At 43.8% G+C, this 12,953-nt stretch overlaps 1 protein-coding gene and 2 non-coding genes across 3 annotated transcripts in view; all 3 read right to left on the reverse strand.

Moving 5' to 3' along the window:
* LOC121559215 (GTP-binding protein RAD) overlaps positions 1-12,953 on the reverse strand; it is an 81,007-nt gene that overhangs the window by 16,485 nt on the left and 51,569 nt on the right. The window lies entirely within an intron of this gene.
* Positions 3,815-3,887, reverse strand: trnaf-gaa. Its single transcript has one exon. It is a non-coding gene; the product is annotated as a tRNA-Phe (tRNA).
* trnaf-gaa lies at positions 12,113-12,185 on the reverse strand. Its single transcript has one exon. It is a non-coding gene; the product is annotated as a tRNA-Phe (tRNA).

A 12,953-nucleotide genomic window follows, 5' to 3' on the forward strand; every position in this document is an offset into this window, starting at 1 on the left:
TCTGGAATACCGCTGGAGCATTGGTCAGTCCAAACGGCATCACCTGATACTCGAAGTGACCCATCGGTGTATTGAAACCCGTCAACCACTCGTCTCCCTCTCTGATCCGGACCATGTGATACGCATTGCGTAGGTCTAGCTTGGTGAACACCGTAGCACCCTGTAAGGAGTCGAAGGCAGAACTCATCAAGGGCAGGGGATACTTGTTCTTGACCGTGATGTCATTCAACCCCCGATAATCAATACACGGTCGAAGAGAGCCATCCTTCTTACCCACAAAGAAGAATCCTGCCCCCAGGGGTGATGACGAGGGACGAACGAGACCAGCAGCTAGGGACTCCTTGATGTAGGTCTCCAAAGCCTCACGTTCAGGGCGGGAGATACTGTATAACCTTCCCTTGGGGTAGACAGCTCCAGGGAACAGGTTGATGGCACAATCATATGGTCGGTGGGGAGGGAGTGACAGAGCCTTCTGCTTACTGAACACTTCCCCCAAATCGTGATATGTCTCGGGAACCAGGGACAAATCTGGGGGTTTAGCCTCAATCACCTGACTGGGAACCGAATGGGGACAGGCAGTCTTGAGACAGTTAGCATGACAATCAAGGCTCCAACTCGTTACCTTGCCCGTCACCCAATCGAACGTGGGATTGTGTTCCTTCAGCCAGGGGTATCCAAGGACCAGAGGAACATGGGAAGACGGCAGAATGAAGAATGAAATCATCTCCGAATGATTCCCCCGACAACAGCATCTTAACCGGTTCAGTCCTCATCGTGATACGTGCCAGACTACTGCCGTTCAGAGTGGTCGCTTCAATGGCTTCCGGCAATTGCTCCTTGGAAAGCCCCAGCTGTTCCACCAACTCGGCATCAAGAAAGCTTCCATCGGCACCTGAATCGATAAAAGCGTTAATCGCTAAGCTCTGATTCCTGTTCACAAGGGTAGCCGGGAAACGGGGTCTGACAGAGGTACTGAGAGGTTGAAACTGGCTCGCTAAAAGTCCTCCCAACTTTAGCGAGCCGGGCAGTTTGACGACCGCCGGGAACAAGTGGAGATGTAATGTCCCGAGCTACCACAGTAGAGGCAGCAGTTGGTCTTACGTCTATGTTGACGCTCCTCCTTGGTTAACCCGTGCCGCCCCACTTGCATGGGTTCAGAATCGGGAGAGAGGACCTCTCCACTAATCCTTTGTGGTGGAGAATGATCGACGTGTTCTGGTCCACCACCCGACCCGACTGGGAACTGAGAAGCTGATCGATTGGACGGACCCCATTGCTTCTCCCTCCTTCGCTCTCGGACTCGATTATCCACCCGAATAGACAAAGCTACCAAGCTGTCCAGGTCACTAGGCTCCGGATAGGAGATCAACTCATCCTTGAGCTGCTCCGACAGACCCTGGTAAAAGGCCGCTTGCAGAGACTCCTCATTCCACCCACTCTCCACAGCCAACGTCTTGAACTCGATCACGAAGTCGGCCACGCTGCGAGTTCCTTGGTGAAGCGAAAACAGGCGCCTAGCTGCGTCCCTCCCTCGGACGGAATGGTCGAAAAGCTTCCTCAGCTCGGCCGTGAACCCCTGGTATGAAGCCATGCAGGGGTCTTGTCGTTCCCAAACGGCTGAAGCCCACTCCAGCGCTCGACCACGCAGCAACTCAATCACAAAGGCTATCCTAGCCTTGTCTGTGGCATAAGAGTAGGGCTGTAGATCGAACACTAACCCACACTGCATAAGGAAAGAACGGCATCTTCCCAGCTCCCCTCATATTTATCCGGCGTCGGAACCTTGGGCTCACGGAAGGACACCGCTCCAGACGCGGCAGGCGAGATGGGTGAAACCGGTAGTGGATCCTCCACCGGAAACTGGCGCTGGTTCTGGACCTCCGTCAGACCGGTAGAAAGGTTCCGAACTGCCAACGCGATCTCCTGTAGCTCCGTGCTATGATGGCCCAACATCTTCTCCTGATGGGTAATGGCATGGCGAACAGAGTCCAGGTCCGCTGGGTTCATTACTGGCCGGATCGTTCTGTCACGAGTTACAAAGCCAGAACCCAGAAGCAGACCAGGACAAGGTAAGTTGAAACGAAGGTGAGTGTTTATTTACAAATTCAAGAGTGATGCTGAGTAATCCAGGGAACAGAGCGGGCGGCGTTGATTAGTTGTTGGGGGGTGCAGTGGTTGATCCGATCATGGCTCGGCAGCCGCCGACCACCAGGCAGAGGTTGGATGAAGGTTCCGGACGAGTGACTGCAGATGGAACAAAACGGAGGTAAGTAAACAACAAACCAACAAGGTGCAAAACAACAAAACTAACGCTAGAAGCTCTAAGACTGATACTCTGGTAAACCTACTGTTCATGGCTAACGATCCGGCAGGGAATGGATGTTAGGCCAGAGCCTAAGAAGGGTGATGATCAGGACCAGGTGTGCAGATTGCTGATGGGATGCAGGTGCGGAAATCAAGAGAGCTCCCCGGAGCGTTCCAGAACCCTCGGGAAACTGGAGATCACGAGCAGAACAACTAGTCCACAGACAGGACCCGACTCAGACTGCCGGGATCGTTACATCCGTTCACCCACACCGCGTCTCACAAAGACATGTCGGTTGGAACCAAAAATCTCCAATTGGACTCCAGACCAAAGGACACATTTCCACCGGTCTAATGTCCATTGCTCGTGTTTCTTGGCCCAAGCAGGTCTCTTCTTCTTCTTATTGGTGTCCTTTACTAGTGGTTTCTCGGCAGCAATTTGACCATGACGGCCTGATTCACACAGTCCCCTCTGAACAGTTGATGTTGAGATGTGTCTGTTACTTCAACTCTGTGAAGCATTTATTGGGCTGCAATTTCTGAGGCTGGTAACTCTAATGAACTTATCCTCTGCAGCAAAGATAACTCTGGGTCTTCCATTCCTGTGGCGGTCCTCATGAGAGCCAGTTTCATCAAAGCGCTTGATGGTTTTTGCGACTGCACTTGAAGAAACTTTCAAAGTTCTTGACATTTTCCGGATTGACTGTCCTTTATGTCTTATAGGACAGTCCTATAGGACAGTCCCCCGCCCCACCTTGTCGTAACACAACTGATTGGCTCAAACACATTAAATTCCACAAATTAACTTTTAACAAGGCACACCTGTTAATTTAAATGCATTCCAGGTGACTACCTCATGAAGCTGGTTGAGAGAATGCCATGAGTGTGCAAAGCTGTCATCAAGGCAAAGGGTGGCTATTTGGATATAAAATATATTTGGATTTGTTTAACACCTTTTTGGTTACTACATGATTCCATATGTGTTATTTCATAGTGTTGATGTCTTCACTATTATTCTACAATGTAGAAAATAGTAAAACTTAAGAAGAACCCTGGAATGAGTAAGTGTATCCAAACTTTTGACTGGTACTGTATGTTTACAGGGTTGGATCCCAAAATCAATGTGTAAAGTCATAAAAACAAATTAAGTCAATTGTGCAAGACAAATTGGAATATAACATATATGTTTAGCAAAATCTTAACCTTTTGTACATTTTGCTAATTCATTAAAAAAAATGGAAATTCGTAACATCATACGAATTGTAATTCATAACATATCATACGAAATGGATGATGGACATCCACAAATCATACATACAATTTGAAACGTAACAGATCATACTAAATGGAGTGTCTTTGATATATGTACAGAATAATATAAAATGTTCTGAGACCAGGTCGGGTCACGGAGAAATTATGGAGGAGTTGAGGAGAGGATAGTATTTTGTCCATGCGAGAATCTCCCTACAATCACTGCTCACCAAATTAGAACTGTCTCAAAAAGAAGACCTGCCGAAACCCGGGATCGAACCAGGGACCTTTAGATCTTCAGTCTAACGCTCTCCCAACTGAGCTATTTCGGCTGTACATAGAAAGCTGACCCCATAACTATTAACTGCCCACATAACTATTTGTCATCTGCGGTTGGTTGTCCGGTGGATTCAGTTTACTTCAGGACCATGAATATTTATATTCATCTTTCTCCAACAAGAAGTAAAAAACGAACCCATATGGATGGAATAATCGCTCACGCGTTCTTTTTCAAACTGCTAGAAAGACAATGCTTCCACCTGCTGGTCCCCTGACAAACTCACACATACTTTTAGTTAGAATTTTTATAAAAATTAGGCGAACCTTTTACTGACTACAGGTACGAAAAGGAGTCTTCTTGCTAACCAACCGATCCTGTCAGATTTGTATTATTACTTTTTGATAGTATTCATAAATTATTGTAGCTGCATTTGTCTTTAATTTGAATCACGTTGACGTTTGCTTATGCAATATCCGTTTTTTCTGAAATGTTTTATGTAAATGTAATGACATATTTTCTTCCCTAAACCGGATAAATTGTGAACTACAAATATAGCGACATTTTGTAGTTTATTTTTCTAACCCTAAACCTAATCGGATTCGTATCAATATATTCGCCGATGTCATTATAATATGCCTGTAAATTGATATTTACCTTCATTACAACCTACATAACGCTGTGCTGCATCAGCACATACCAGACATTTTTGGCCAATACCAATAACCGATATTTTCCTTGCCAAAAAACCCCAATACCGATAACCGATATCTTAAATTTTAGCGGCCTTTTAAGCATTCTAGTACAGTTAAATAGTTTAAACAAAGTGTCGTGTTCATTTGTTTAGCTAGGAACAGATTGTTTAATAACTTGTACATGAGAAAAATTACAAACCATGAATGTATTTTATCGCACAGCAGATAATCATGAGACAAATATTTTAGCTGCCACGTATTACAAAAATGGTTAGGTTGTTGGTGGCTCTTCTTACTATCCAATCTTGACTGTATGGAGAAACTTAAAAATGCTTTGAAATAAATATTGGTTTAAACTAAAATGTAGTTAGTCATTTTAGCTTTAACTGCTTGAAAAAAATACTGTCTCTAGGCAATGTCATAAACTGCTATAAATGGCACAACTTTCAAATGTGCTCATCTCACTTTACTAGCCCTCCTGTAGTTCAGTTGGTAGAGCATGGCTCTTCCAACTCCGGGGTTGTGGGTTCGATTCCCACGGGGGGCCAGTATGAAACAAGTATGCACTAACTGTAAGTCGCTCTGGATAAGAGCGTCTGTGAAAATGCGAGCAAATTTACAACACATCATCTCATATTTCATTCAGGAAATTAACAAAACTGCATTGTTTTAAATTAAATGAAAATCTTGACCTATACCAGCCATGAATAAACAACAGAAAAGCCATTGGGCTTAGTCATTTTTTCCCCCAGTGACTCTAGATGGCAGGGTTACAATATTACTGCCCATTTACAATTTTAACATTTGGGGGAGGTTTTTCTTCACAAAGAGGACCTGCTCGGCTTTGTCACAAGAGAGTCTGTTTCTTTTTTCGTCTACAATGTGTGAAGCTGCACTGAAAAGGCGCTCACAAGATACTTGTGCGCAGCTTTAGCTAGGATGGGGAAACGGTGCTTGTTACTTCTCCAGTGTCCAAGTGCATCTTCATTACTGGGAATAGTAGGAATAGTAAGAAAAGTTATCTTGCAAATTCAGCAGGCTATCGTGTGAAATATACTTTTAGAAGCACCGTCTTTATTTTATTACATTGGTGTGGTTATCAATGCAGGAGCAGCTTTTTTCCCCCACTCCTATTATTAAATAATTGTAGTAAGTCGTACAAAAGTTTTACTGTGCCTGAAGTTTCAAATGCATTTGTCATTGCTAAATGTGTTATGTGATCAGTATTTTAACATGACTATTTAACACACAAAAACACCGTTTATTAATAAAGTATTTAATCAGTCTTCCTCAATTGAAGCAGATGATGATAAACATGTTCGCGAGAGGGCGGGAATCTGATTTAATTGGGCCTCAACTCGCGGCTCAGACTCTTCATTCATGATAAATGTAAAGTTAGCCCTGAGTTAGCCTGCCTCGGAGCAGGTTAGATCTGAAGATTTCGGTAACGTTGAAATGTACCTGGCTAAAAGGCAAGCTACTTTATTGGTAGCAGTTATCCCAAGTTGAATTCAGAGTTGACCAAAGTGACCTTGCTAACTCCTCAAATTACATTCGTAGTATAAGGCTCTGCAGCCTGGCTCTGGCATTGTCAGGTATTTTCCTTGAAAATAAACGGTAAAATGGTAATAACACAATAATAACCTATGTCACAAGGAATAGTCTTATATCCTTAAATGTCCCATAGGGAATGAAGAGGAGTAAGTAAGTAGTTGTGCAAGGAATAGTCAGAAGTTTACATACACTTAGGTTGGAGTCATTAAAACTCGTTTTTCAACCACTCCACACATTTCTTGTTAACAAACTATAGTTTTGGCAAGTCGGTTAGGACATCTACTTTGTGCATGACACAAGTCATTTTTCCAACAATTTTTTTACAGACAGATTATTTCACTTATAATTCACTGTATCACAATTCCAGTGGGTCAGAAGTTTACATACACTAAGTTGACTGTGCATTTAAACAGCTTGGAAAATTCCAGAAAGTGATGTCATGGCTTTAGAAGCTTCTGATAGGCTAATTGACATAATTTGAGTCAATTGGAGGTGTACCTGTGGATGTATTTCAAGGCATATCTTCAAACTCAGTGCCTCTTTGCTTGACATCATGGGAAAATCAAAAGAAATCAGCCAAGACCTCAGAAAAAAAATTGTAGACCTCCACAAGTCTGGTTCATCCTTGGAACAATTTCCAAATACCTGAAGGTACCACGTTCACCTGTACAAACAATAGTACGCAAGTATAAACACCATTGGACCACGCAGCCATCATACCGCTCAGGAAGGAGACGCGTTCTGTCTCCTAGAGATTAACATACTTTGGTGCGAAAAGTGCAAATCAATCCCAGAACAACAGCAAAGGACCTTGTGAAGATGCTGGAGGAAACAGGTACAAAATTATCTATATCCACAGTAAAACGAGTCCTATATTGACATAACCTGAAAGGCCGCTCAGCAAGGAAGAAGCCACTACTCCAAAACTGCCATTAAAAAGCCAGACTACGGTTTTCAACTGCACATGGGGACAAAATTCGTACTTTTTGGAGAAATGTCCTCTGGTCTGATGAAACAAAAATAGAACTGTTTGGCCATAATGACCATTGTTATGTTTGGAGGAAAAACGGGGTGGCTTGCAAGCCGAAGAACACCATCCCAAACGTGAAGCACGGGGGTAGCAGCATCATGCTGTGGGGGTGCTTTGCTGCAAGAGGGACTGGTGCATTTCACAAAATAGATGGCATCATGAGGAAGGAAAATTATGTGGATATATTGAAGCAACATCTCAAGACATCAGTCAGGAAGTTAAAGCTTGGTCGCAAATGGGTCTTCCAAATGGACAATGACCCCAAGCATGCTTCCAAAGTTGTGGCAAAATGGCTTAAGGACAACAAAGTCAAAGTATTGGAGTCGCCATCACAAATCCCTGACCTCAATCCTATAGAACATTTGAGGGCAGAACTGAAAAGGCGTGTGCGAGCAAGGAGGCCTACAAACCTGACTCAGTTACACCAGCTCTGTCAGGAGGAATGGGCCAAAATTGCCCAACTTATTGTGGGAAGCTTGTGGGAGGCTACCCGAGACGTTTGACCCAAGTTAAACAATTTAAAGGCAATGCTACCAAATACTAATTGAGTGAATGTAAACTTCTGACCCACTGGGAATGTGATGAAATAAATAAAAGCTGAAATAAATCATTCTCTCTACTATTATTCTGACATTTCACATTCTTAAAATAAAGTGGTGATCCTAACTGACCTAAAACAGGGAATTTTTACTAGGATTAAATGTCAGGAATTGTGAAAAACTGAGTTTAAATGTATTTGGCTAAGGTATATGTAAACTTCCGTCTTCAACTGTATACTGTATATAAGAAATCTTCAAGTTGCTTTTGTACAATACTACTCAACCAATGCGGCTCGGATAGGCTACCCCAATGCCACAGATGTCTCAAGTTTTGAGTGAGCGTGCAATTGGAATGCTGACTGCAAGAATGTCCACCAGAGCTGTTGATAAATTAATCTTCCATTTCTCTACCATAACGTAGTTTTAGAGAATTTGGCAGTACGTCCAACCGGCCTCACAACCACAGACCACTTGTAACAACGCCAGCCCAGGACCTCCTCATCCGGCTTCTTCACCTGCGGGATTGTCTTGAGACCAGCCACCCGTACAGCTGATGAAACTGTGGGTTTCCACAACCAAATAATTTCTGCACAAAGCTCATCTGTGCATTCATCGTCCTCACCAGGGTCTTGACCTGACTGCAGTTTGGCGTTGTAACCGACTTCAGTGGGCAAATGCTCACCTTCGATGGCCACTGGCACACTGGAGAAATGTGCTCTTCACAGATGAATCCCGGTTTCAACTGTACCGGCCAGATGGCAGACAGCGTGTATCGCATCGTGTGGGCGAGCAGTTTGCTGATGTCAACGTTGTGAACAGAGTGCCCCATGGTGGCGGTGGGGTTATGGTATGGGCAGGCATAAACTATGGACTGAGGGACAGCCGAGCATAGACGTGGAGGATGGACAGAGGCCCAGCCGGGCACAGGTGTGGAGGTCACAGACAGAGGCCCTGCCGGGCACAGGTGTGGAGGTCACAGACAGAGGCCCAGCCGGGCACAGGTGTGGAGGTCACAGACAGCAACGTGGTCACAGAGCATTTCATATTGTTCTGTAACTAAATCCGATGCATCCATTTAGTATGATATGTATGGGATGCATTAATTTGTGGATGTCCATCATCCATTTCGTATAAGACCAGTCTGCAGACAGAGGCCCAGCCGGGCACAGGTGTCAAGGGCACAGACAAAGGCATGTGTCTTTCAGGGCAAGGCTCCCATCTGGCAACTTTTTGAAGATGGGCCGCTTCATGTCTGCTATGGAAATCAAATCAAATCAAATTTTATTGGCCACATGCGCCGAATACAACAGGTGCAGACATTACAGTGAAATGCTTACTTACAGCCCTTAACCAACAGTGCATTTATTTTTAATAAAAAAGTAGAATAAAACAACAACAAAGTGTTGAGAAGAAAAGAGCAGAAGTAAAATAAAATAACAGTAGGGAGGCTACCTTTGCAGAGTCAATGTGCGGGGGCACCGGCTAGTTGAGGTAGTTGAAGTAATATGTACATGTGGGTAGAGTTAAAGTGACTATGGATAAATAATTAACAGAGTAGCAGCAGCGTAAAAAGATGGGGTGGGGGGGGCAGTGCAAATAGTCCGGGTAGCCATGATTAGCTGTTCAGGAGTCTTATGGCTTGGGGGTAGAAGCTGTTGAGAAGTCTTTTGGACCTAGACTTGGCACTCCGGTACCTCTTGCCGTGCGGTAGCAGAGAGAACAGTCTATGACTAGGGTGGCTGGAGTCTTTGACAATTTTGCGGGCCTTCCTCTGACACCGCCTTGAATAGAGGTCCTGGATGGCAGGAAGCTTGGCCCCAGTGATGTACTGGGCCGTACGCACTACCCTCTGTAGTGCCTTGCGGTCGGAGGCCAAGCAGTTGCCATACCAGGCGGTGATGCAACCAGTCAGGATGCTCTCGATGGTGCAGCTGTAGAATTTTTTGAGGATCTGAGGACCCATGCCAAATCTTTTCACTCTCCTGAGGGGGAATAGGCTTTGTCGTGCCCTCTTCACGACTGTCTTGGTGTGTTTGGACCATGATAGTTCATTGGTGATGTGGACACCAAGGAACTTGAAGCTCTCAACCTGTTCCACTACAGCCCCGTCGATGAGAATGTGGGCGTGCTCAGTCCTCTTTTTTTTCCTGTAGTCCACAATCATCTCCTTTGTGTTGGTCACGTTGAGGGAGAGGTTGTTATCCTGGCACCACACGGCCAGGTCTCTGACCTCCTCCCTATAGGCTGTCTCATCGTTGTCTGTGATCAGGCCTACCACTGTTGTGTCGTCGGCAAACTTAATGATGGTGTTGGAGTCGTGCCTGGCCATGCAGTCATGGGTGAACAGGGAGTACAGGAGGGGACTGAGCACGCACCCCTGAGGGGCCCCCGTGTTGAGGATCAGTGTGGCAGATGTGTTGTTACCAACCCTTACCACCTGGGGGCGGCCCGTCAGGAAGTCCAGGATCCAGTTGCAGAGGGAGGTGTTTAGTCCCAGGATCCTTAGCTTAGTGATGAGCTTTGAGGGCACTATGGTGTTGAATGCTGAGCTGTAGTCAATGAATAGCATTCTCACGTAGGGGGAAAGTTTGTAATTATGACTATAAGATTCAACATTTAATCACAGTGAGCAGATCGGGTGTATAGATGGAACATTAAATGAATAGTGTTTAACCTTTGCCTAACATCTCAACTTGCTCAGCACATTAGAACAGACACACACACACACACACACACACACACAAGCATAAGCAAGTACATGTTTATTCAATATCAACAGCTAGCTAGCTGTAGTGTTTGTTAAGTAATTTCAAAGTATCTAATGTTAGCTAGCTGGGTGTGACAAAACAGGCCTACCATAAAATCACACAATGATTTAAGGCTAGTAGGATAATATTGGGGCTGTCATTAGACTATTTTGATGATGATGTGACAAACTATTTTCACAACCTGTCAAAACACGCAGCTAGCTACTGTTACTGTAAATACTGTCCAGTAATACTAAGTTGTTAGCCAACTGTACTAACGTGATGTAGCCTAATACACTGATTTTACCTGCTAGTGCTAGATATTCCAATCGAAAACAGCAGACAACAAAACTTCTGATTTCAGAAAAATATCACATAAGCTGTGAATGTTTAAAAACGTTACTGTTGAATGAAATGTTCGGGGATGAGAGACCCTCCTCTTCTATAGTAGTTCCGGACAATTATATACCTCTGTTCTCATTGGTCAATTCTTGGTTACTTCTTGGTTGCACTGGCATCTCCGATTGGTTGGCGAGTGCAATTCTTGGTTATTTCTTGGTTGCAGACGCTGATATGATTGGTTGTAGTAACCAGAAATGTCCTTTCATTGTCAAGGGGACTGCAATTACTGAGCTCTGTTGTCCATGTTTACAGAGAACAGAAGGTGTCTTGTTTTGCATTTCAATTGTCAGGAGATGGCATCTACCTGTAGGGGAGATCCTCAATTGTTTTGATCAACTCCTTCATCTTCTCCTCACCTCCTTTTGAATAAGGTCAAAGGTAACCGAGGAGGGGAGGGGAGGAAATGTGGAAACAAATGCACTTGAATGTAATGAGACTCTCCTTCACTTGGGCGTCGTCATGCAACGTTTAGGCTACAAGGGTTTAATCACAAATTACATGTGTAAAGTAGTAAAAATACATGTACAGTAGCTAGTTGTGCTAAACATTTTATAGAGTAGCATATTGTTTTTAAATATGTGCGTGCTTTTCTGCTCCCAGTAAACAACAGCTGATTCAAAGGGGGTATGGGAGATCTCAAAACTCTTCTGCGAAGGACTCAGATAGGATACTGTTGTGCTTCCTCTCTGGGAGGAGGCTGTCAAGCAGGCGAGGACACTCCTCCGTTCGCCGACTAACTTATTGGCCTTTTCACAAATAGATTTGTTCAAGTCCTGCGTCCTCTCTCCTGCGTCCTCTCTCACCTCCTTTTGAAAAAGCTCAAAGGTATCGAGGAGAGGAGGCAAGGAGAGTCGACTTGGATGAAAATGGCTTGTATGAAATGAGAAGCTCCTTCTCCACTTGTGCGTCATCAGGCAAATTAAGTTTACAGTGTTGGATCCCAAAATAAATGTATAAAGTTATCAAAACGAATTAAGTCAGTTGTGCAACACATCTTGGAATTAGTAACATCATAGGTTTTGCGAAATCTTAACACATGGTACATTTTACTAATTTGTAAGGTATAGTACATTTAGGAAATTCGTAACATCATACCAATTGTAATTCATAACATATCATACAAAATGGATGATGGACATCCACAAATAATACCTACAATATTAAACGTAAAATACACTAAATGGTGTATCTTTGATATATGTACAGAATAATATGAAATGCTCTGAGACCAGGTTGGGTCAAGGAGGAAGGATGGAGGACCAAACGATAATCTCCCAACCAACCTAAATTAGAACTGTCTCAAAAAGATTTCCTGCCGAAACCCGGGATCGAACCAGGGACCTTTAGATCTTCAGTCTAACGCTCTCCCAACTGAGCTATTTCGGCTTCACTGCTCAATCTGGCCCCATAACAATTACTCATAATTTTTCAGTCTGTGGTTGCCTGTCCGGTGTATTTCGTTGGCTTCGGGACCATGAATATTTTCTACTCATCTTTCTCTAACAGGGAGTGACAAATGCCCCCACATCGTTGGAATAATCACTCACACGTTCTATTTTAAACTGCTAGAAAGACAATGCTGCCATCTGCTGGTCCCCTGACAAACTCACACATACTTTTAGTTAGAATTTTTATTAAAATTAGGCTAACCTTTTACTGACTACAGGTACGAGAAGGAGCCTCAGTTGATCGGGAGTCTACTTGCTAACATACACAGGTTCTCAATGGGTAATGGAAATTCTAGAACTGCTCGGATAAAATGACCTGTTATTTCATCCATTGTCCATGAGAGGGTGATAGTGAACATATTACATTTGCACGTACCTTTCCGGATGATGCAATATTAATGTGGTCTAAATCAACCATTCTATTAGTTATAGTTTATGTATTATATAAGTTACAGTGTTGTTTATGAACAACATTTTAACACATTATTTGAAAACAAAACCCTCTTCATTTTGTCAAAGCATAACTGTATTTAGGTATAATTTATATTGCATAAAGGCGTTCTACATTATATATTTTATGACTGTTTTTTTTTTTTGCTGAATTGTCGACATGTAAAAGGTATAGCAGAGGATGGTTTCGATCCATCGACCTCTGGGTTATGGGCCCAGCACGCTTCCGCTGCGCCACTCTGCTGTCTGATGTCAT

The sequence above is a fragment of the Coregonus clupeaformis genome, unplaced genomic scaffold (genome assembly GCF_020615455.1).
Source record: "Coregonus clupeaformis isolate EN_2021a unplaced genomic scaffold, ASM2061545v1 scaf0823, whole genome shotgun sequence".
Taxonomy (NCBI): domain Eukaryota; kingdom Metazoa; phylum Chordata; class Actinopteri; order Salmoniformes; family Salmonidae; genus Coregonus; species Coregonus clupeaformis.